The sequence below is a fragment of the Lucilia cuprina genome, chromosome 6, assembly GCF_022045245.1.
Source record: "Lucilia cuprina isolate Lc7/37 chromosome 6, ASM2204524v1, whole genome shotgun sequence".
Lineage (NCBI taxonomy): Eukaryota > Metazoa > Arthropoda > Insecta > Diptera > Calliphoridae > Lucilia > Lucilia cuprina.
The window spans coordinates 19424737-19450006 of NC_060954.1; the positions used below are offsets into that span (position 1 = coordinate 19424737).

The following is a 25270-nucleotide window of genomic DNA, read 5'->3' on the forward strand; positions in this document are numbered from 1 at the left end:
ATATTAAATCCAATGTACATGCTTGTCATAAACTTAGTGATAAATTTACCAAAAAAGTGGGCGATAATGTTATGACCACACCCACTTTATATGCTAATTTTGATTTATTTGTTTTAAGAAATATCTTCTAAATTAGTAGCAAATATATAACAAAAAGTGGTTAAAATTTTTAGTTGTGGGCATGGTTTTTACAATAGTTGTATTAGTTTATGGTATACATTAAAAAAAACTTCTTAAAATTGACTCATATGTCTTTTTTTAACCAAAAGAAGACGTGTCTTATTATAAATACGGACATGATATAAATGCCTCTTTTAAGGTGGGTGGTTCGTACCAGAATATAACTTGATTCAATTCTTAAGTTTGGTAGTGGGCGTGCCCATTATATGACTCTTTAAATGTGGCATGGTTCTAACTCCTTTTGTTAATATACATATACTTATATATTCTTTATATTTTTAAAATTTTAACATTCTGATTGACTTCAATTCTACTGTTTTAGATACTCGACAAGAATGACTTCTATTAAGAGCTTTCCTTCATACTAGCTTTTAAGGGTTTTATACAGCTAGTAACAATTCTGACTTCTCGTAACCGATTTATGTACTACCATGCATTGACTCTTTTCTACTTCTATTCTGACCAGCTATTAAGGGTGTTATATAGCTAGTAAAGCTTCTGACTTCTCGTAACCAATTTATGTACTACCATGCATTGACTCTTTTGTACTGCTTATTTGACTGACTCTAAGTAACCTATGGATTGCAAAATAACTTCCTTCTATAATTTATAGTGACTCTAAATGGTAGGTTAAATACATAATTTCGGCCTTTGCCCCGGAACTACTGCGATATTTAAATTAATTTTAAAAGGTATATGGTGAGCCTCAGATCTATATGAACCGATATGATCAGCACTATCGCGTTGCAATATAACTACTCTGAATTAATTTATCACATATCTTGATTAATATAATCTTTAGAGTCATTAGAGGGTATTTTTTACAGATTTGGGTCAATTATAAACCAATATTTTTTATAAAGTTGTTGAATATATTAGAGTTAGTAAATATCAATTTTTAATGTTTTAATAACCTGAATAAAACTTCTTGTTTTTACAGATATGCAAACTTATTTAGAAACAGCAAAAAGTGAGTATCTTTATTCGATTTTATTTGTCATAGAAGATAATAGGTCTACAGAAGAAGTAGGTCTACACGCAGAGAAACAAAACATAGTTGTGGTACCTATGTTCTAAGAGCAACATAAATGTTACGGTAAAAAATTATGATTGTAGTATTAACACATTAATGTTATTGTAATAATTTATAAAATATCATATTTTGATTAAATACAATTGAAATATTTTATCACATTAATGTTAAATACATATGACTATATTATGATCCAATGTGGTTAGATTTTCATTGAAAATTATGCATTGAAATCAAAATTATGTTTCAGTGAACCATACTCAAATTTATAATTGCCATGAACATGTTTACAGAAACTAAAATATTGATAACAATATTGTTGCAGTGAACATAGAACATTTGTAGTAACCATGTGGAACCACGTTTTTTCTCTGCGAGTATGTAATGCAGGTATAGATCATACTTATTTTTTTAGGAGCATTGTCTGTAGTACTTAAAACGACTTGAGGCACTTCTCTGAAGTAATACATTAATGGATTACATGGTCTTCCCCTAGGATATAATAATATTTAATGGAGTATATTTGTCCATATATGTTGATTAGTTTTTGAACCAGCCTGAGCGTGTGTCCGATTACTTACTCAATTTATGTATTTTTTTTTAATTTGAGTAGATAGTATTGTAATTCCAACAAAAAAACTGACAAAAACAAAAATCTATACTAATTGAATTGCATTTAAAAGGACTTGAAAACAAACACATAAAGTTGAAATTTTTATTATGAAATATTTTTTATTGTTATATAATAAAAATCAGTTTCATTTTTATTTTCTTTTTACATATAATTGAAACGCATTAGTGAGACGATCTTTATAACAAACTGTATTCATAAGTATAAAAATTACTATCACAAATTTTTTCATCTTTTTTTCTTATTTAACTCCAAATATTTTCATGTAAACATTTTATTTTTTTCTTCTTTAATTTTGATAAAATCTAAATGCAAATAAGATGTTATATTTGTCATGTTTCTACAGTTCTTTGCTGCTATTGCAACATTACGCCAGGATACAAATCATACATGAACGAATAACTGAAATTCCTGTAAATAATAAGAAGCAAAAAAACACATATTTCTACAAGTTCTCTTAGTAGTATGTTTAAGAAATTATATGCAAATATTATTCTTGGAATTCGGTTCAAGGAGAAATTGAAAATACTTATACGTACATATGAACATAGAAACAACTTTCGTGCACTTATGAATTAATGTGTTGTCGTAGTAAGTTATAATAAGTGTTGCCATAGTAAATTTTATGAAATGTAATATTTTAAGTTTTGAAAATTATCTTTATTTATTTAAAAACAAAATATTTCTCAATTTAAAAAGAAATACATTTTCTTTTCTAAAACTATTTCTTCGTGGTATTACTTTCTTCAAAATTAGATTAACCTGGTAACACTAATATTATTTCGTAAAAAGGCTGTGAGTAGTAAAAAATGAATGAATACATTTTGCACTACGACTATGATAAATTTTACGTAGATTGATATGACTGAAAACATGTTGTAGATTTTTTACACACATGTGTCACTTAACTGACAATATTGATGATGTTTCATTATCATAGACTTTTCAGTTTTTTTAGTTATTTTCCTTTCAATATTTAAATGTAAATATGCGTAAATGTTCATGACATTTTTGTTTTACTTTCTGTCAATATAAGAAATATTCACATTTTTATTTTTACAAGTGTTGAAATTCTTATTTACATACACAAATACTTACTTCATTCTATGTATTTGTATTCAATATATATTTATATCTTTGTAAAAGATGACACAGACACTCTAAGTATGTTTGTAATGTTTATGGTATTATAATAACTTTAAATAAATTCTTTAGAACCCTTGACTTAACAACTATAGACTTTGTCATTCAATCCATTTCAGATTGATAAATGTTTACTTTCTTTAGAATTTCAACTGTTTTCCTTTTATTTTACATTGAGTAGATTTTCATTTTATTCATACATTAAATGGTAGGTGTGTGTGTGTTTATGTATGCAAATCGTAAGAGTCAATAATGTCAACCTGACTTTGTTTACATATGAATTTATTAATATATTGTATGAATTTTACCTTTTGTACACTCAAGAAAAATACGACTAATATAAATGTCAAACTAAAAAATTTTAAGACCTTTTTTGTATGTGTCGTTTGACATTAATCAGGTTTAAAGTTTCATCCTCGTTGAGTAGGGAAAATACACATTGAGGCTTAAACGATATGTAGGTTTAATTATATTACCGACAGATTATAACAACTATAAAAGATTTGTAAATAAAATCATACAGAACAGGGCCGGGAACTTAAAAAGTGTTGTTTCGTTTCCTCTTTGTGTAAACAACTGTTATGCGGGCTCCCTTATGGTCTGATATGAGATCATGAAGATCACTGTCTTTAAGAAGAATTACCGAAATTGTATTAATGTCCAAGGTATAATTGTCATTTTCGTCGATCGTATTTGATACTGCAGCTAGGGGAGTATGAATATGATTTGGCAAAACAGTTTACTTTGGTGGAATCCAAATCAATCTGAAATATTGCCGCCTAAGAAGAGATAGGGAATGGGGGTAATTGAGAATATATTTCAACCTTATCACGCTCGAGTTGAATAGACAAAGCATGATTATCTTCATAGATACTATTTATAAAAGCTTTACGATTTAGTTCTCTACTGTTTTTCACCTCCACATCGAAGCTATGTGATGCAGATCAGATCACGCTCATCAGGAAAGGCTTTATATTTCTAAAGATATAAGGTAACAGGTAAAAAACCCTGCTAATCATTGGCCTATAACGTTCGATGTTGTCAATGATGGCCAATGAAATGTTCACACAAAACTGTTTATTTAACATTTCAGTCGACTCAGAGCCGATCGTTTTTAAGGAAATTTAAACTGAAAAAGTTCGACGTCGACTAAGCGCCAACTCTCCCTCTGTCAGAAACTCAGTTCCTAGACGTAATTCCTAAAAATTTTCAAACCATTGTTAGTGACAAATGTTTTTTATCTGAAATAACATCACTTGCAAGAAAATTGGGTCTAATTTCGACGAATACCTGATAGTGGCAAATAAAGTTCTCCAGAGTGTCACTGTCATCTCCACGTGCTCAATATTGGCCTGAATCCGCACGTCCAATTTTCTATAGATGTGTTCGTAGTCCTGTGTGTCTACTCTGAATACGTACCATTATACTATACTCAGACTTACTTACTACTTTTGAGAAGATTTCTCGTCTTGCTCTCATCAGGGTCACCCCATAAGATCTTTGTTGTTCTGCTTACCGTTTCATTATTCCAAGAGGTCTTATGGAATTCTCTTATTCATTATCGAATGGTTTTGCATTCATCAGGTTAACTATATCGAGCTGCCTCTCCTTTAAAGCTGTTACATTCGTCCTTTCGAAATTAATTTCATTCTTTTAGGAAATCTTTTGTAAATTAATACTTAATTTTAAAATTTTTCAATTCATTAAACAATTTTTTAAACTTTTTAATATAATAATAAAATTGTTCATAATTTATTAATCAATCTTTTGCAAGGTAAACAATATCATGGACCTCATCATCTTCTTGCAAACATATTTTTTAACATTTCACCTTAATTTGTGTTGACTCCATGATGAATTCTCTGTGATTTATCTTTTCAAAGTTTATTGTTTGTTTTCAACGTTAAAGTGTTTCTAAATGACACATCAAATAAATCCCTAAAATACAATCTGTATTTCAAAATCCCTTAACAAGTGTGACAAGAAAAATATTTATTTACCATTTTTTTCCTCTAGGAACTCTAGCTCACCTTTTAATATTTTTTATGTCAAGTTTTTCTTTATAGCAGTGGTTGACTGTTTAGGGTAGAGATACCTTTATGATTTTTTCAAAGCTAGGGTCATATAATATAAAAAAAGTACCAGCTAGAGAGTGAAATCATAAAGAATATGTTTTTTTTTTTTTTTAAATAAAAATATAATAAAAGTATTATATATTGTTGATATGATTACATACATATATCATGTCAGATTTACATAAAAAATATGTTGTTGTTATTTCTTTTGTATTTTTGTTATATTGTTGTCTTTCTTTCGTTGTCTTTTTGTAATTGTTTGTTTTGGGTTGTAAATTGTTTATAACATTTTTTGCATTTATTTTATCATAATGGCTTTATGACACATATTTTATTGTTACATTTTTATTAACAGTGTCTTGGTAATAAAAATAAAATTTCAAAGAAATTATTTTTTTTTATTTGTACATTTCAACATAGAAAATTGTTTTTGACATTTCGCTTATTTGTCTTGTTTGGTGGCGATTTTAGGATCTTGATTGAAAATAGTCTAGTAAAAATTATAAACTAAAGTTTAGAAATGAAACTTGGACCTTCCCAAGAAAAACTTTACTTACCCGGTAAGCAGGCAAGTAATTTAAAAGCAATGTGAATGTACTTACTTTTTGGGTGAATAACTAATTATTTTTGTTCGACGAGGTTCAAGGCTTCCGCTTACTCAGCTCCAGCTCCATTAATAAGTTATTTTTAAGTACTATTTGGAAATTTTTTCACATAAAATATAAGTCGACGTTTAAAAAAAATACTGATATCAACTATGATTCGAACCACAAATTTTGTATAGATGCTTTAAAGGATTAGACTGATTCTCTACATAATTTGCTACAAATTGCAGTAAAAAAAATTAAATAATGTTATTGATAACGAGAACTCATTACCAGGTAATATATTGAATAATTAAATTATCTAGATTTCTCATTACCAAAATTTGACATTTCTTTGCTGGGTTATTGTCAATCTATCCAATGCTCTATGTTGTAAAATAAATCTAATTAAACACTTCAAAAGCCTTAAGGAAGCCTTTTAAAGGTTTATTTTCAAAATCCTTATAAATATTGTTTAATCTTTAATATGTAAACTGATACGTACTTCTACTATGTGTAACAAAATGTTATTATAACACACAACTTTTTATATATAAACGTGTTGTTCTTTTTTTAAATAAACGCACAATTATTACAGAATTTATGGCCACAGTTTAGTTATTTACCCATAATAAATAGTGGCAACAAATTAATTAAAAAATATAATAATTAAACAATTTTCAATAAAAAAATATAATAGAAAACTGTGTCTTAAGTACCTGTCCATTTGCGATAATAGGCTTAAAAACCTGAAACATGCGAACTACTCATGAAATCAAATAAAATTATCCTGAAAATATGCTACGGACTCATAAACCAGTACAAAACTAACACGCAAACTGAGAACTTAAGTTAATAATAACATTTACTCTGATATTATTTTATTAAAGCAAGAAAAAAAACAAAACAATAATAATCCATGAATAATAATAAAAATCATTATTAAACATTAACATGAATATTAAAGAAAAGTAAATAATAAACAACAAAGCTTTAATTTGTTGTTGGTATTAGTAAATTACCGTCATAATAAATATATTTACAGAGAAACATGCATATACTTAATACACATTTATATATATGTATGTATAGGTAAACTCAAATATAGACATATTTATATGGTGGTATATGAGATTATTAACGTCCGATGTTCAGAACCCAGTTTCCTTTAAAAAATTTTGTTCTTATATCTAGAATAAATAACATTGCTCCCAAGTTATTTGAATATAATTTCGAATAAAGAATGGCATTTATAAAGCAAATGTTCAGACATACGTTTGAATTCGTAGACCAATTTTGTATAGTTGTGTCCAATATCCTATATATCCACTCAGAATACGTACCAACATATTAACCTTGGACTTATTGATTCTAAAAAGTCTTCGTGCCCCCTCGTCTGAGTAATCACATAGAACGGTATTACAATTCTGAGGTTAACTTTTGATAGTAAGTACATTAGCTTCTTCGATTTCTATTATTTCGGTGTGGCCAAATACACGTAAGTAATATGCATAGCTACACTCTGGAAGAGTATATGGTTAAAGAACTCCTACAGTACAACCTTATCGCCTGACATATACCTAATTGCATTCTACCTGTCGGTATATTAAATCCTTTAGAACTATAGTATGGTTTAGTCTGTGGACAAATTTGTTGCTAGTCTATTGATCCATCTAAATATTAGTCTATTGTTCAGATTTTATAAAAATCTATGGAATAGTCTATTGAAAAAGCTTTAGATTGGCGATTAAATAGTTTATAGACTTGTTTTATCTGGAGTATATTAAGAATTCTATTGACTGGTCTATTGGTTAATTAATTGAGTAATTTATTGACTTGTCTATTAATTAGTTTCCGGTATATTCGAATCGGTTCAGCCGCATTATATATATATATATATATATATAATAATATATATATATATATATATATATATTATATATATATATATATATATATATTTATATATATATATATTATATAATATAATATATATTATATATATATATATATATATATATATATATATATATATATATATATATATATATATATATAATAGACAAATGAACTAACTTTCAAACATATAATAATTGCAATATGTATTTGTATATAATTTTATTTAATATCCGTCAACATTAAATACAACACGCATTAGCTTAATTAATAATTGTTTCATATTTAACCCTAAATTTAATATTATAAAAGTAACACAAAAAAATTACAAACACATTGAAGTTATAAATTCACAAGCGCTTTCCTACAGTTTTAAAGTCAAAACATTATTTGCCTTTTTTAAATTTATAACTTCGGGTTCCTCAAAATATTTTAAACTTTTGTATCATTCGGCAGATATTACAAAGTTAATTATTATCCTTATGTTATGTGTTAATTACATAAAAAAGTTCAATTAACTTCCTTCTAGAACATCTACAAAGGCAAAGAAAACTCTCCGAATTACCGGGTTAGAACCCGAATGACAAACACATGCATACGAAAACAAACAATGGGTGTTAATGTTGCCATAAAAACTAGAATAAAAACAACAAAAAATACAGCAATAACCCGATACTTTATAACTTCTGGTACTCTACTCCTACGAGTTTTATTTACTCCTATAGTTACTGCTACAGTAACGTTAACTTTAACTCTCCCTACTTTCCTTCCTCCCTCTCTCTCTCACACAAAGCATACCCATAGAAATAATCACAAATGTTTAAGGCGTATCAAAAAAAAAAAGAGAAATAAAATAAATGACATTAACAACTGTCAAATTATTTTAACACGCTATAACGACATCATAAATGTTTTAAACAACAACTGTAGTAATACAAAGTATAGGGTAGTAATGACAAAATTCTTTGACTAAATAAAAAAAGTAAAACCCACAAAATTTATAAATAAATAAAATATTCCTTTATTTATACTCGTAAAAATCATGTACATTTTCATATATTTCATCAAGATTTTGTTGAAAATCTGTAAATTCTGGCATAATTTGAACATTTTCAAAAACAGCAAAATAATCTTGTGAAGTGTGGGAGAGGTCTTTGATTTTTATGATTGCGTGTGTTAAAAATAAACAAACTAAAATTATAATATTTTTGGAGGTTTAAAAGGATAGAAATCGAAGTTATTCCATAAGTATTACATTGTCATCACTTCTTAAGTAGAGCTCAGTGTATTTTTATCTATATATGTCGTCATGTTATCTTCTATATAAATGGTGATTAAATAATATTAACATAGAAAATTCAAAAAGTACCTTTTGTAGAAATAAAAAGTACCAAATCCCTTTTTGTAGGTTTTTACCTAGTCAAGGACGTTCATGCTAAATTTCATGTTTTGAGGTTCAATATTATAAGTAGAAAATTCAAAAAGTAACTTTTGTATAACGAAAAAGTACCAAAAAGTGTTATGTGTTCTCACCTAATTTCGAACCTATATTCTTAATTTCATGTTCCTAGGTTCAATATTATATAATATTCAAAAAGAACCTTTTGAAAAAGGGATGTGTGTTCTCGTGATGTGTACTAGTCTAATATTTTTGAAAAACGAAAAAGTACCAAAAAGTTCCCTTTTATGGTTTTCCACTTAATTCAGACATGTACTTAATTTCATATTTCTAGGTTCAATATTATAGAAAAGTCCAAAAGTACCTCTTAAAAAAACAAAAAAGTACTAAAAAGTTCACTTTTTTCCAGTTTTCACCTAATTCCGACTACATGAAATTTTGATGAAATTTTCAGAGGTTGTCTCGGATTTTTGCTAATATTTCCGGTATTTAATGACCGATTTTTTTTAACTTTAAATAGCAATCTTCTCGAAAGCATGTCTAACAGAATTATTGAAGATTTGGAACTCGCCGATATCTGGGATCCTCTAAAAACTGATTTCATCAAACACTCAGACGGCCAGGTCTGGCAGACAGGCAGACTCACATACAGACAAACAGACAGACGGACATAGTTTATCAACTCCGCTACCTAAAATGGTCTCGTCCCCCTATATACTTGAAGTAAATGTGTAGAATTTTCTTCCCAATTAATGTGATGGATATATGAAAAGACTGCTGAGTTGAATGGTGATGGATGTACGGTGTATTATACAAGTGTGATTTCCTTTTTGTCGGAGGACTTTCTACAGGGCATTCTTATTTATGGATACTTATTTTAGTCTACCAATAACTTCTGTAATGCGTGGTTGTAAATGTAAGTGATATCTTATGTTATGCAACGGGTCAGAGATAAGATAGCTAAAGAGATTGTGATGAATCGTCTAAATTTCCGCAGCTTCACCTTAATTGTTGATAGATTTCACGTCTGATCTCTTACACTTTGGGTTGTGGTATTGGATTTAAATCGCAAATAATGATTCGGAGCGAAAAGAATTTTTTGAGGCAGCGTTGAGGCAGAATTTTATTACAAGGTTTAAATTAAATTTTGCTGATTTGTGATGAAATTACCTCTTAGTAGCTCTTAAAACTATGGCAAAGATCATTTATTTACGGTACCTCTAAATTTATTTCTGAGCATGATCCAAATATACCAAATGATTCAGATTTCTTTTTGATATAACGATTCGTCCTTCATGTAAACTTAACAATTATACAAAACTAAAACTATGGTTTCATAAGTGACTTAAAATAAATGTCATTAGACTTAAGCATAATTTCTTTAGTTATGTCAGTCTTACAGTAAACAACATTTATTCAGAGTTAATACAAATTGTTTCGATTTTATTTAAAATTTTTAATGATTTGTAAATTTTAACTATTTGTTTAAAGCTTCTAGGATTTACAAAAATACTTATTTAAAATACATAAATCAGATTTATAACTTATTAGCACAATTATGTCTACATAATTTAATTGTATGACAAAAATGTTTTAAATATTTAAACACAACAGCAAAAAAAATAAATAAATTTTCGTACATGTTATTAAAAGTGTAATACGTTTCTCTAAATATATGTGTGTATGTATTTACTTATGTATATATGTATGTATATATTTTGCTATACGTAATACAAACATGCCAATTATCTAGGGGATTTTAACTTTAACTTTTCAACCGAAATTTGTTGGATAAAAATTATAATCACAAAGTTGTTGTGGTTGGTTTAAAGCGTAAAATATAAAATACTCATGCCATACAGCCTGGAACAATGGAGATATAGTTAAACTCACACACATACAAACAGTTATAGGAACTACAAATTCTACTATGAAATTCATACAAATAGATATATATAAAACTCATACATATAAAATAAACAGCGAATTCACGCACTCATGCTTTTATAAACACCATCATCAGGGTATTCCGTTAAAATAATAATATTTGAATCCTGAAATTTTAGTTTAATAAAATAAGAATATTTAAAGTAAAATTTGACAAGTACAGCTGTTTTTCTTATTTTAATGCAAATTAATTTGCATTTAAACTTTCATTTCAATTTCTGAATACCCTAAATACGGTAAGAAAAGCTGAATAATAAAATTGTATACAAAACTTAAATCAGGAGATAATTGTTAGAGCAGAATGAATGAAAAGGATGAGTGAGTAAAAACAGCAGTTGAAGTATAACCAAACAACAGTTTTCATTTTTTATTTAGAATTTCATTTTTTTTTTTTTGTTTTGTCACCATGGAATTACAAGATTAACTGCAGTGTTTTCTAAATAAAAAGTGTGACAAATATTAAAGTGGAAAAAATTAATAGCAAAAAAGAGAAAAGCATAAAAAACAAAACCTTCTAATAAATTTATTCAACAAATTACTTTTTCCCCTAAAATATAAATTTAAAATCTTAAAGTTTTTATGTTGAGCAATTTTTAACATAAATCAAATTTTAGAAATCTTGTAATGACAATTGGGGATTTAAATTAGTTGGTTTTTAACATAATGATTTTAGTTAAGGGAATTAATGTTTATACATTTAAAGGAATTATAAATGGAAACATTTGCATGAAGACATACAACAATAAGAATTTAAGAAAAAGTTAATTTCGAGTTAGTATCAGCTTGAATTTTAGAACTAAACTCTTAAAATTCCAAAATTTTTTAGTAAATATTTTATTATTAACATGTTCTATAAGACTGACGGACATACTAATATACTTCGAGACTGGCAGACTAGCTGACAGAACCCAGCGACTGCTGCCTGTCTGTCATCTGTCAAACTATTACAACATCAACTGACGGACGCACAAGTATGTCTTGATCTTCTAAGATTATAATAAAGATCCAGAATCTTTTGTAAATAATTATGGAAATATTAATATTAATTTATAACTTTCCATATTAGCCTAAATAGAGCGTGAAATTAGTAGTATCAAATAATGCGTCACTTTACTGTTTCCAAGTAGATGTGGAAATAGACAGCTGAAACCATATTTTTAAATTATATTCCGAAAGGATGTTATGAAACTTATCAAAGACAAAATAATTTATATTAAAGCTAATTCTGTGGTTAAGAGCAATTAACTAGTATTTTTTACAAATAGAATCCATTGGCATAAAATTCGGAAACAGTCCCGATGACTAACGTTGCTTTTATCAAGATGTTAAATCTGAGCTATTGCATAGCGTTACAGCTCCCATTTTGGAGTTGTTGCAACCCCAGTGATTCCATTGGCCACCAGTATCTCTAGTCTGGCAAAACGAAAGAATGAAATGGGGTCGAACTAAATTCTGGTACCACAGGAAGTTTTATTTCACTGAATACGTCTCTAAGTGCTGTTGTCGATTCTATTAAGGTCATCCCATCTGTGTTGTTGTAAAAGAAAGTGATGTTTTTGCATTCTGAAGTTAAGCAACGGCTAGCAATGGTAATGGTGTGCGTCGTAGCAAAGGAATGTGATGTTTTTGCATCGCTGAAGTAAAACAACGCAAGCAATTGTCAAAAAGTACTTAAGCAAAGTATTTGTACATGGACCGACGTATAAGAAGCACAAAAGAGAGGTGGCGAGTCGCCTGATCAGCTTACCCTGTGGTTGAAAAAGTTTTACCGTGAAATAAGACCAATACAGAAGGTGTTCACGTAAAGTACTTCGACTTCTTGCGCTGTGACTCTTCTCCCTGCGGCATGTTATATTGATAAACTTCCCCATCTTGGCGTTATTGAAATACCGCGGAAAAGAAGAAATGGCAAAATTGGTACAATCGTACTTTTTTACTTCTATACATCTTTTAGAAAAAATAACAGGATATTCAGAATATGGGGGGAAAGTTTTTTTTAATTTCAAATACTTTTCCAAAATATTTTTGGCAATTATTCTCGAAAATGTATAAACTAAAAGTTCTAAAAAATAGATAATAAAGTTATATAGTATTAAAATTATCAGACAAAATGTTAAAACAGCCGAAACGTTGAGACCAAGTTAGTTGCTGCTAAAGTAACCTCTGACATTCATTAAGACCGAATTAATTAAAATAGACCAAATTGTATCATGTCTGCTTTAAATATAACATTTTTACAAAGTACAATTTCGTGGTAATATTTGTATGGGAGCTATGAACCCATTTCCTGGGCAAGAAATTTATCAAATTATAACCAAGAGGTTGACATAAAGGGACGGACAAAGATTCACCAAATCCACATATAATGTCGCTTTTACTTTTATCTAAAAATTTATAAATATAAATGTATTTCATAAATTAAAAATATTTTAGAAATCGTTCTTTACTTGAAATAATTTCACATGTTGTCAAACCAAAGAATCACATAAGCTGGTACCTGGAGCACCGGACTTTGTCTTTTTTCGTTTATGTCACCTTGTACTTAAAAAAATTGTTATATAATCAGAAAACCGAATATATTTATTCGTAGTTGTAATTCACAACAATTACAATTAATATTCAGACATCATGCCGGTCATTATAAATATTTCAAAGAATAAGGTTTATTAATATGAAACAGCAATTAACTATATTAAATATTATTAAATATTACCCTATTTACATTTATTCTACTTTCCTTCAATAATATTACAATACAAACCCAAAGCTCTTCATTTATTTACTTAAAAGAAATTTAATATTACAACATTTCACTTAAACCTTTAAATTTACTTATTAAATATAAACGTTTTCCTATAATAAAATCTCCTGCCTTATTCCACAACTTTTGCAGCAAAGCGAAATATAAAAAACTACTAAAAAAGAATTGTGTTAATCTGCTTTTTTGTCGATAAAAACCACTAAAATATTAATATTTAAAATAAAAAACGTGAGGATTTCCTTTTAAAAACAACTAACAAAAGAAGCGAATTAAGCTAAATAAAGAAAAAAAAAACATAAAATAAAATAAACGTAAGATCCGCATTTTATAACGTTGCAATAATAGAATTAACAATAAAACTTCAAGTATTTAACCTCTACCACGAAATATCCGCATTGTAAAGTAGTCGTCGTCTAAAGTCTATAGTGGCCTTAAGCTTAATACATGCTACTTCAACACAAGTAAATCTGTTATACTTACTGTGGCTTAAAGCACTCGCTAAATTATAATTTACCACTCACTACATTAAAAGGAAACGGAAATAACAGAACAAAAAAAACGACCAAAAACAACATACACAAAAAAATTAAAGAGGCAAAAAAATGCAGCAGACCCTTCTTTACTGCATAACTGTGTGAAAATGTTGAAATATTACTAAATGCATACAAACACACACACACACACACTTAAAAGTACTTATAAAAATACACATTTTAAACAATTTAACAAATCTAAGTGGCGCTTACTTGCTTCCTCCTGCTTCCTGCGCCCCATTTCCCACCTCGTTTTCTTGCCACGCCATTTACTTTACATACTTTTTTTGGTTTCTGACTCGTTGGGTTTTTTTTCTAACTTTTCTCACTCACTCTGGTACATTTTGCGGCGCTGCTGCTTGCTTATTATTTGATGATAAAAATAAATGCCAAAAAAGCAATTAATCTAGTATAAAAACTGGCGACAGCCTATCACCAGTAGTTAAAGTCCACAGAGAGTTCATGTTCATTCATACATTTATAGTACGTTCATATTCATTCATTCTTTCATTCAGCTAAAAACACACACCAGTACATGGATTTCCCCCCTGCAGGGTTTCCGGGCTACAAAGGCTACAAATCCAATAACTTATCTTGATTTTTATGGTTACTTTTTTAGTTTTTTTAATAAATATACATACATTTTCTACATATTTTTATATGCATACATTTTTACAGTTTTATAAATACACCCAAGGCAAGGTTTTAGTAATATTTGTTTTAATATACTACATACACATAACAATGTCAATTCTGACATCATTGTTAAATTCTGACCTTTTTTTAAGTATTCTCTAAAAAAGAAAAGCTTGCTGCAGTAACATGATAAGAAAGAAACACCATTCCGAAAACTGATTTTGAAAATCCCTCTTGTGTTCATCTTATATCCTCAGACACGGCGATTCAACACACCTCCCTTAACATTGTCTGACCACTACAACATGAGAAGCTGAGTGGTAACTTTCATTAAGCAACATCTTTTCATTATTTTAAGATCAGGAATTGAGTACCTTCTTCATGGAGTATACAATCGCTTCCTCAAGAGAAAATTTCCATATCATAAGTGTACGAAATCCAGGTTGTATCTGGTTTAAAAAGAATGGCTTTCTGTTCAGTATCCCAAACAGTGTAACAGATCCACATTGATATAAAAAATATTTTTAAGAACAATCAAAACGGCTCTATTTTGTTGATACTATTTTCGCAATTACTACCAATAAACTGATTTGACAAAACAAGACATTCATGTAGACCGCTATCGGGCCTGTTGCATGCTCCTTATCATGAAAAAAAGGAACTGAATGTATTATGTCTCAGTGTTCAGAAATTCAGTATCCTGAACGTAATTCCTAAGAATCTTCCTGCGTTAGTCAGGAATGTTATTTCCGGAATAACATCACTTCCAATATACTTCGATCTAACTCCAGAGTTTCACTGTCCTCTCCACATGCTCTACAAATGTCTGAACTCGCTTGTCCTATTTTGCATACATGTGCTCGTAATCCTGTGTGTCCACTCAGAATACGTACCATCATACTAACTTCAGAGTTGTTCATTTTGAGGAGATTTTTCATCTTGCTCTCATCAGGATCACTCCATAGGATCTATGTAGTTTTACCCACTGTTTCATTATTACAATAGGCCCTATATGATTCTCTCACCCATATATTTAGTTCAGCTTTTGTTGCGTCGAATGGTTTTGCGTTTGTCAGGTTAACTGCCTCGATCTCCCTTCCCTTTAAAGCTATTAATTGGCCCTTTCGTTACTCCTAGCATCTCTTTCGCAATAATACCAAGATGAAAGTCTTTCCAAAAATTTTATTTAACATTGCGTTCAAATAAAAGAAAGTCAATTGTTCTGGCTTAATTATGTTAGTCCCATGTGAATCCCTAATTATAGATGTATTCTCATTAACACTTTCTCTCTAAACTTACATACAAATTTCCCCTTTATAAACCACTGTGCACTATGTTCTTTGAAATTACAACATTAAATATTATAATACGCCACCATGTATAACTCCAGGAAAATTTCCAATTTTTCTTAGAGTGTAGCGATAAAACGTATAAGTAAATAATACTTAGAATATCACCGTGTTAAATGTGACCAACAGACCGTTATACTTTTTCAAATACCAACATACTAACACACACTCACATGTAGTCAAATGTAAGTATTATACATGTTTGTTTTTTTTTTCTACAACATAAAATGGTGAAACCAGTTGGAAACCTGCACTTGACATGGTCACCGCACAATGGCATACATTTGTATGTATGGGAGTGTGTGTCATTTAAAAAAATGTTCTCTTTTACAGGTTTGTAGGTGGTCTAGTGTAGGTTTATGTCGTTGTCCTTCTTTGTAGTTCGTTTCATTTTTTTACAACCGCTACAACATTTATACAATACTTATATTGTATTAGCTTTTTAGTGATTTTCTTATTATAGGTTTTGCTGTGTTGCTGATATTGTTTGTTGTAGTTGTCGTATTTACAAGTGCCTTAATGTTGCTGATGTTTTTAAGAGCTTTTCTTTTCACATTCGCTCATTTATATCAGTTCAACTATTGTACATATATATATGTATATGTACGTGTAGAAAGAGAATAATGGTTACAATACCCAGTTGTTCGGAATGATTGTGCAGATCAAGTTTATAGAAAGCAAATTATATTTAAAGTGACTACTCCCTTGATTACTTAGGGACACTGATTTCAACTATGTATTAAGGCATTTCAATGATGTATTTGTATAAATTTTACTCATTAAATAAATTCGATATTTAAAAAAAAAACTATCTACTTAATAATAAAACAACTGGGATAAAAGTCACCTTATTAAAAAAAATTGCTTATACTTCTGTTATATTATTGCTGCTGCTGTTTGTTTTTAAAACATAAAATTCTTGTATGTATTAAACTGACAATGTCAATTGACATTTAGTTTATTTTATTATATCACAAATTGATTTTAAATGATAATGATGATTCCTTTTTCATATACAATCTCTACAATAACAACAGATGACTATTGAAAGGTTCTTGCAAAAAAAAAAATAAAGTTTTCTCTATTTTCTCGGTTGTTTCCTTTTGTGCATAAATTTAATGTTAAACCAAGTGTCAAACATTTATGCTTAAATTGTCAAATACTAAACAATTTAAATGTTGATTTTATTAACATTGATTTTGTTGTCTGTTTATTTGTTGATTTTATTAAATTAGATACTTTAGTTTTGGGTTAAAGGATACATAAGTACTTATGAATAAAATCATGTGTATAGAATTGAATGCAATAAGAAGATAATCGTATTATCAAGTAACAAAAAATTTAAATTAAATATGAAAAATCAAAATATATGCAGAGCATTAGTATGAATTAAAATGTATTGACTTTGACATATTGTTGATTTTTATACCCTTGTGTTGATTTTTATACCCTTCACCTTCGTGAGAAGGGTATATATAAGTTTGTCATTCCGTTTGTAATTTCTATAATATAATTTTCCGACCCTATAAAATATATATATTCTGGATCCTTATAGACAGCGAAGTCGATTAAGCCATGTCCGTCTGTCTGTCTATTGAAATCAGTTTTTAGAGGTCCCCAGATATCGGCGAGATCCGAATCTTCAATAATTCAGTTAGATATGCTTTCGATAAAAACGCTATTTAAAATCAGCAAAATCGGTCTATAAATAACGGAGATATGAGCAAAAATCCGAGACAACCTCTGAAAATTTCATCAAAAAAGCCACATTTTTTTCATGCTTTGTTAAAAAAGCAACAACAACACTGTGAATTGGATAAAGATGTACATGTGCGTGTGGAGATGTATTTGGTTTTATTCAGCTTTGTACTTTTTTTTTTTTGTATGTTTGCATGCTGTTCTGTTCTCACGAAGGTAAGTTGGTATAACAAGAACAAGGAGATAAAGTAGTAATATGTTGGTAATACAGCTCATATTTGTTTGAGGGTGGTATTACAGTTTGACGGTGGTATTACAGTATAACGGTTAATATTTCTTTCTGCTACAGTTTATATTTGTTTGTGTATATATTATGTGTGATATGTGCGCAGAGATACAAAATAAATAAAAACTGTTTTTTAAAACATACTTGGTGAAGGGTATATAAGATTCGGCACAGCCGAATATAGAAATATTACTTGTTAAACGTACAAAAGTATTGGTAATATACTCATATTTTTAGAGTTAGAATCATTTTCTGAGTCGATTATGTTATATCCGTCTGTAAGTATAAACGTTGTTATTAAACTATAGGTCCCAAATTGCCTATTGTACGATGAACAAAGCCTATTAAAAATCCGTATATTATATAATCGGTAAATTATTTTAACTAGCCCCCATTAAACTCATCCTCTAGAATAGGACTTTTATGCTCTTTAGACATATCTTGACCAGAGGCAGCATAACTATTTTGTTATTTGATGCTAGACCCCATACAAAGCCATCCACAGAAAATAACTTCAATGTCCATAATTAGCATAAATGCAAACGTAAATCCAACTACCAAATTTTATTAAGACGACTCCCCAACGCCCACTTTGTGCTTCTTCATGGGTAAATTTTTTGCGAAGTTCTGACGATCCATGTACCAGCACTTTTTTCTACTACTAGAGCCCTCTTATCTCTGACCATTTCTACCCGTTGCTTAACTTTTTACATACAAAAAAATCACTTCCGTTTACAATCATGCAAATGGGGTGGCCTCTGTTGAGTCCACAACGCTACCTACGTATTTGGTAGACCGAAACACGAAGAGCACTCTATGATTAATATGGTATGCACAGAATAGACGTTGATAACAAAGCAAACATTTACCATTCATTCACCATTTAACCCAGTACACTTCTTATTCAGAACAAAGTCTGACACACTCACTCTAGGTATACGGCAGCAGTCACTTCACTGTGGGATATCTGTTGTGTTTAAACAAACGGACAAAGTCCAAATCTCCGCGGGCTACCGGTTTCCCTAGTACCAAATTATGAAATTCTCTGATTCTCTGATAGGGCAAGAAGGTACAGTTAACCTCTGTAACTTGTTTCCTATTAGCTTATACCAGTTTATAATTTATTACATTTCGAACTATTTGGTCATATCTAATGAGAATTTCCGTACTGTTTTTGGTACTTTTTCATTATTAAATTCAGAATTTGGAGGCTTAACTGCCAAAATATGTTTGCAAACTTAAGAAACTCTTGTGAACATATTGGGAAAAGCTCAAGCATCAATTTCAAATCATTTGCAAGCCGCAGGATTCTTCTAATAGAAAGGGAAATACGAATTGAAGAGACTATAAACTAAAATTTTGCAGATTAGAAATGCAGTCATCTGGAACGTAAGATACCATATATGAAGCCCATCTAACCACCCGAATCGACACAAAAGCAAAAAGTTTTCCTAAACCTCTAAGATGGATGCATAAAGCTCGGTCTGCGATACACTTTACGCCTAAAATGTATATGAAATTGGCTTAAGACACAATTGTTTTTATTACTATTTTTTTTTTGCTTAAATTGCCAAAATTTTATTTAAGATTTTATGTATTTTATTTAACGATGTTTACAATTTGTATAATACTACATATAAACAACAAGTAGTAGTACATCAGTATCAAGTTATTAAGTAGTGACACTATATGTATCTTTGATTAATATACATAAATATAAGTATGTATTTCATTAAAATAATTTTTATTAACACAATATTTACATCCATATGTATGTATGTGTTTAAAAATGTATTAACTTGTTTGATTTCATGTTTATAATAAAATGCATTAAAAATTTAACAAAATAAATCCTATCAAATCTATAATGTTTTATTGTACATATGTATGTTTATGTGTTTGTATTTGAATATATAAATATTTATGCACTTATTATAACATGCATTTAAATGCATATTTCCTAGCAATTTGTCATACATGACGTATGATTTATATTAAAATACAAATATTTGTAATATTAAGTATACGTTCATGTAGCATAAATGTTTTTCTGCATACAAACACATACTGATTCTAATATTAAAAAAAACCCTGTTTTATAACTACAAAAATACTGTTGTTGTACTAACAAAAAAATAAATTGAAAATAAAAAACTCGTACATGAATTTAAATATTTTATAACTTTATAAAAATATTTATTTGAATGTCGAAAAAATACATACATATGCACATGTTAAAAAATACACGAATAAAAAACCAACATTTACATACTCACTTTCATAAATAAGCGTTAAAACACACATACCAAATAAAGTAAAAAAGAATTTATATATTATTATTTGTTATAAAAACCAACAGCCAAATTGAAATTATACTTTAAAAAAATATAACGATGAGGACCATTGATTTTTCAGTTCCCATTTGAATATTAAAAACAAGAAAATCATGCAATTTAAAATTGAAAATATTTTTTGCTACTTTTTTAATTCCACATAAAAACCGAATGGTTTTTTTATTTAATTGAAAAACATATACATTGGCTTTAACAAAAAAAAAAACAAAAATTGCAAAATAAATAACCAAATTATTGATGATTATTTCCGGTAGCTGATGCCCTACTGAAATAAATTCATATTTTTTTTAAGTATTTGGCAGTACAGTAAGGTTTTGTGATATATTAATAGGTATGTAAAGACACAATTTGTACTTTTAATAATTCTGCGTCTGCAAGAACATTTTACGATATTAAATATGACTAAATGTTTAACCTTCATCAATTTAAGTACAATTGACCCTTTGTCAGGAGTAGTTAGAATGATTGTCAGCTCTGAAAGCAGAAAACTATAACAGGAACTTATAATCAGACCGGAATATTTAGTTTACCAATTATTGGAAATGCTGCTCAGTAGGAAAAGAGAGAGAAACAACTTAATTGTTTATTATATCGCATAAGCGTTATAGATTTTAAGTTAAAATTAACAATTACAATTCTATGTTTGTAATACGGTTAAAACTATATCACTCATTCAACACAAGACCGGCATAATTCGAAATTCGAAAACTTTGAATACAGTGCGTTCTTAAAGTTGTAAACATGATAGTTGCACAATTAAAATAAAATTAATAAAAAATTATAAGAAAACTTTACAACTGTTGCATAATTGTTACAAGGTGTATAATACCAATAATATTAAAAAAATTTAATAATATTCCTAAATAGTATTAAATTGTTTATAAAAAAGTTAATAGTTTCATAAATGTTATGAAATTTCAAAAAAAAATTTTCTTTTAAAGAAGCATCCATAAATATCCGACATTCTTCATATTTATGAACAGTAATCATAATGGAAATTTGAACATTTCAAGAAAATTTTCATAAAAGTTACAAATTTGTTCATAATTATTATGAATTATTTCATAAGTAAAAACGTACGAATTATTTACATACAATTTTAAAATTGTTTCATGAATATTATGAAAAAAAATTAGAACTATGAAAAAATTTTCATAATCAATTTTTTTTAGAAAATATTCATATATATTATGATATTTTGTTTTTGGAATGTACATACTATATTTACCACTAACTGTAGGGTATATGTATATACACAAACTAACAATTATATTTAACTAAATAACATAGAAAAGAAAAACGATTTAATTGCCATAAACAAACAGTGGCAATTTGAACAATTATTTTGTTATTAATACAAGTATTTGCAATAAAATTTCATAAATTGTTTTAATTTAATAAATATTAATCGGAAATCATTGTATAATAAACACAATTAAGTTTAACAAACGTTTGACTATTGTTGCTGATAACAATATACTCATATAACTGATATACGCCTTCTCTTTATATTTAACAAGGAAATACCAGCGGTTTTATATAGGCTCAAGATATCCTTTTCAACTTTGTCTCAATTCCAATTTATATATTTCAGAATTACATACGTGAAAGATTTTTACTCTTTACCATACGGAGAGTAAGGCAGTATTACTTTAATGTACCTTTATTTCTATACTGTAACTTTATAACTAGTTATTAAACCAATCACAAGTAGAATATCGCAATTTCTTTTTGAAAAGGAGGTGTTCTTTTTAATCTGTTAAGTATAAGTTATTCTGTAATTTTTTTCTGGTTAATCATAAGGTACTGCTGGGATACTTACTCACACAAACATGTTAAAATAGTAGTCATCATAAATATAAAAGTTCATATACTGATAAATTATAAGTAAATCATGATAAACTTATGGATTTATGTTTTATTTTATTGTAGTATTTTCTCACACACATACATTTAAACGTATTATATAATGTTATTATTGTTTATTTGTTGTTGTTGTTGTCTTGTAATTACACATGATAAATGTTTGATTGTTATTGTTGTTTGTGTATTCGTACTCGAATTACAATAAATAACAAAAAACCAAAACGCCAAACGAATCAAAAAGATAAACCTAAATACATAAGTATGTATGTATAAATAAATTCTATAAATGTTTGTTTAATTGTTTATATGTACTATGTAGTCCTTCCTATACAAATGTTTTTGTGTGTAATTGTTTATTGTTAATATATGTATATAAATTATTTAAATGTTTAATTAAATGTTTAATTCTTTGTAGTAGTATTGTTTAAAGAACTGATTTATAAAATCAACAAATAACAGAATATAACAAAATAAAACAACATTTTTGTTGTCGTTGTTATATTTATATTATTGCTATTGCAATGGTTATTAATAAATTAACATTGTAAATTGCAAAATATGACAAATAATAATATTGAAATGAAATCAAATATAATTCATAAAATTCAAAATTAAACATATAATTTATGCAATTATAAAATACAAGCATAAAATTTCAAATAAATAAATAAATACAAAATTATAAACAATAAATTAAACAAAAAGTTAAATCATTTTAATACAGAATTTAAAACGAAAATATTACTAATATCACATGAAAAAAATTCATCTGGTGTGGACCACAAGTGACCATAGTATAAAATATAGAATGATTGCTGTAACCATTACCAAACATATAATTTTCTCTAGGCAAACATGTATATGATCACCACCATTTAATATTCCCCCAGTTCAATTTGAAATAGCACTTTATTCCTAACATCCATTTAATTTAACTGTAATTACTCCTAATATTAAATTTTAACCAACTATTTTGTCCTTACTTTTACAAAATACTAAAACTTATAACAACAACAACAAAAATAAATTATCAATTCAAAATGAATTTCAATGTTGTAGTGTTCAATAACTTAATAACAAATAAAAAATCAAAAGAAAAGTGAAAAAAAATCAAGTGAAATAACTTTTTAGAAAATGAAAAACTTTTTTAATCTTCTTACAAAGTGCTTTAAACTTTTCACTTAAATAGCCGGAAAATTAAAACACTATAACAAGTTTGTGCCCTGGTAAAATTGCAGTGACATTTTCTATCACTACGAATTCATATCATTCATTCAAAACGAAAAACAATAACAAAAACAACACTTTGATAACGTCACTATAGATTGCAGTAGGGTTAACCGAAAAAAATGAAACAAGATTTTAAACTCGAAGAGAAAATGTTGATAAAAAACAATTAATTAATTGAATATCTGTAGGAGAAGTTTTAATATGATTTTAGAGATGTAGACCTTTTTAAATACCTGTACCAATAGGAAGTCTAATGTTTAAAGATTTAGGTTTCATGAATGCTTGCTGAATTCTAAACGTCTAATGTTAAGCGATATTTTGGCCCTGGGGACACCTAGAAAACCAATATCTACTTTAAACAAATTTGAATAGATATATTAGCAAGAAATATCTTGAAAGAGTCTGGCACTAGATAATTTTTTTCTGCTAAGTTACTCTAAATATATAATCAATTATCGAATCAAATAAAATCTTAAAAAATACCAAGCATAACTATTAATTTAAAAACAAATTCACCAACACTTTCTTCTCAGTGTATCACAGCATTTGCAAAGAAGAGTAGAAGTTAAGACAATAAAGTCTATTACAACTACTACTGAAATATAAAACTTAAACTTTAAAAAACAACCTAGAAACAAACCAAACAACCAGCAAAGAATAAAACTATATTTTTACAACTTCTTATTTGTAAAATAAGAACACAAAAAACAAACACTTGCAACTCAAATAAAATTGTATATTTCTTTCTTTTTTTATTTTTAGTTACACAAAATGTCAACGTTGGAAAACAAAGGAAATTTATACAACTACCCACAACTTACTTACCTATGAATAGTCATACACACATAAGTACATATTTACAAACAAATGTATTCCTGTAAATAAACTGTTTGTGTATGAAAATGATTCCTGTGTATAATAGAAACAGGACATTCTTATGTATTTAAGTTATGTTGACAAAGAGAAACAACCTCTTTCAGTTTCTTAAACGATACCAGGTAATTATGCATATTTAATCAAAACTTTCTATATTAACACAAACATACATTAAAATCTACATATGTGTATGTACAAACCACACAAAAATACTTATGCGAAGAGTCTGACATACATATATATGTATGTATGTGTCTTTATGAATAAAGTATATTGCTACTTATGTTAAAGTTAAAACAATCTTGTAAAATTCTTAAGAATAGAGTAAAGCCTACTTATAGGAGTTTCGTTTTCTCATACACTTTAACTTATTTTTATTCCTTTCCTAAGAAATAAAGAAGTGTAATAGAGCTAAATTGTTAAAGTACACACAATAGCTTAAGTAGGGTTTTGAAGGTTTTGATGTCACTTATAGTTTATTAAAAGAATGTTTTCATTATGTATAAAAATGACGACACTCTTTATTTCTCAAGACTTTGTAAAAGCTGTAAAGGATAAAATAAGTAGTTCATAACTCTTGATAATATATTGCTAGGAGTACTTTCAGTAACCAATGAATACCAACTGAACTAGAACTGAACTAGAACTGGACTAGAACTGAACTAGAACTGAACTAGAACTGAATTACAACTGAACTAGAACTGAACTAGAACTGAACTAGAACTGAACTAGAGCTGAACTAGAACTGAACTAGAACTGAACTAGAACTGAACTAGAACTGAACTAGAACTGA

At 28.1% G+C, this 25270-nt stretch overlaps 1 long non-coding RNA gene across 1 annotated transcript in view; it reads left to right on the forward strand.

Annotated features, from left to right (window-relative positions):
- Positions 1-1149: 1149 nt before the first annotated feature.
- LOC111677495 overlaps positions 1150-25270 on the forward strand; it is a 72616-nt gene continuing 48495 nt past the window's right edge. Inside the window, exons 1-2 of the long non-coding RNA XR_006941373.1 lie at positions 1150-1276; positions 24364-24599. This is a non-coding gene — a long non-coding RNA (uncharacterized LOC111677495). The remainder of the gene's footprint in view (positions 1277-24363; positions 24600-25270) is intronic.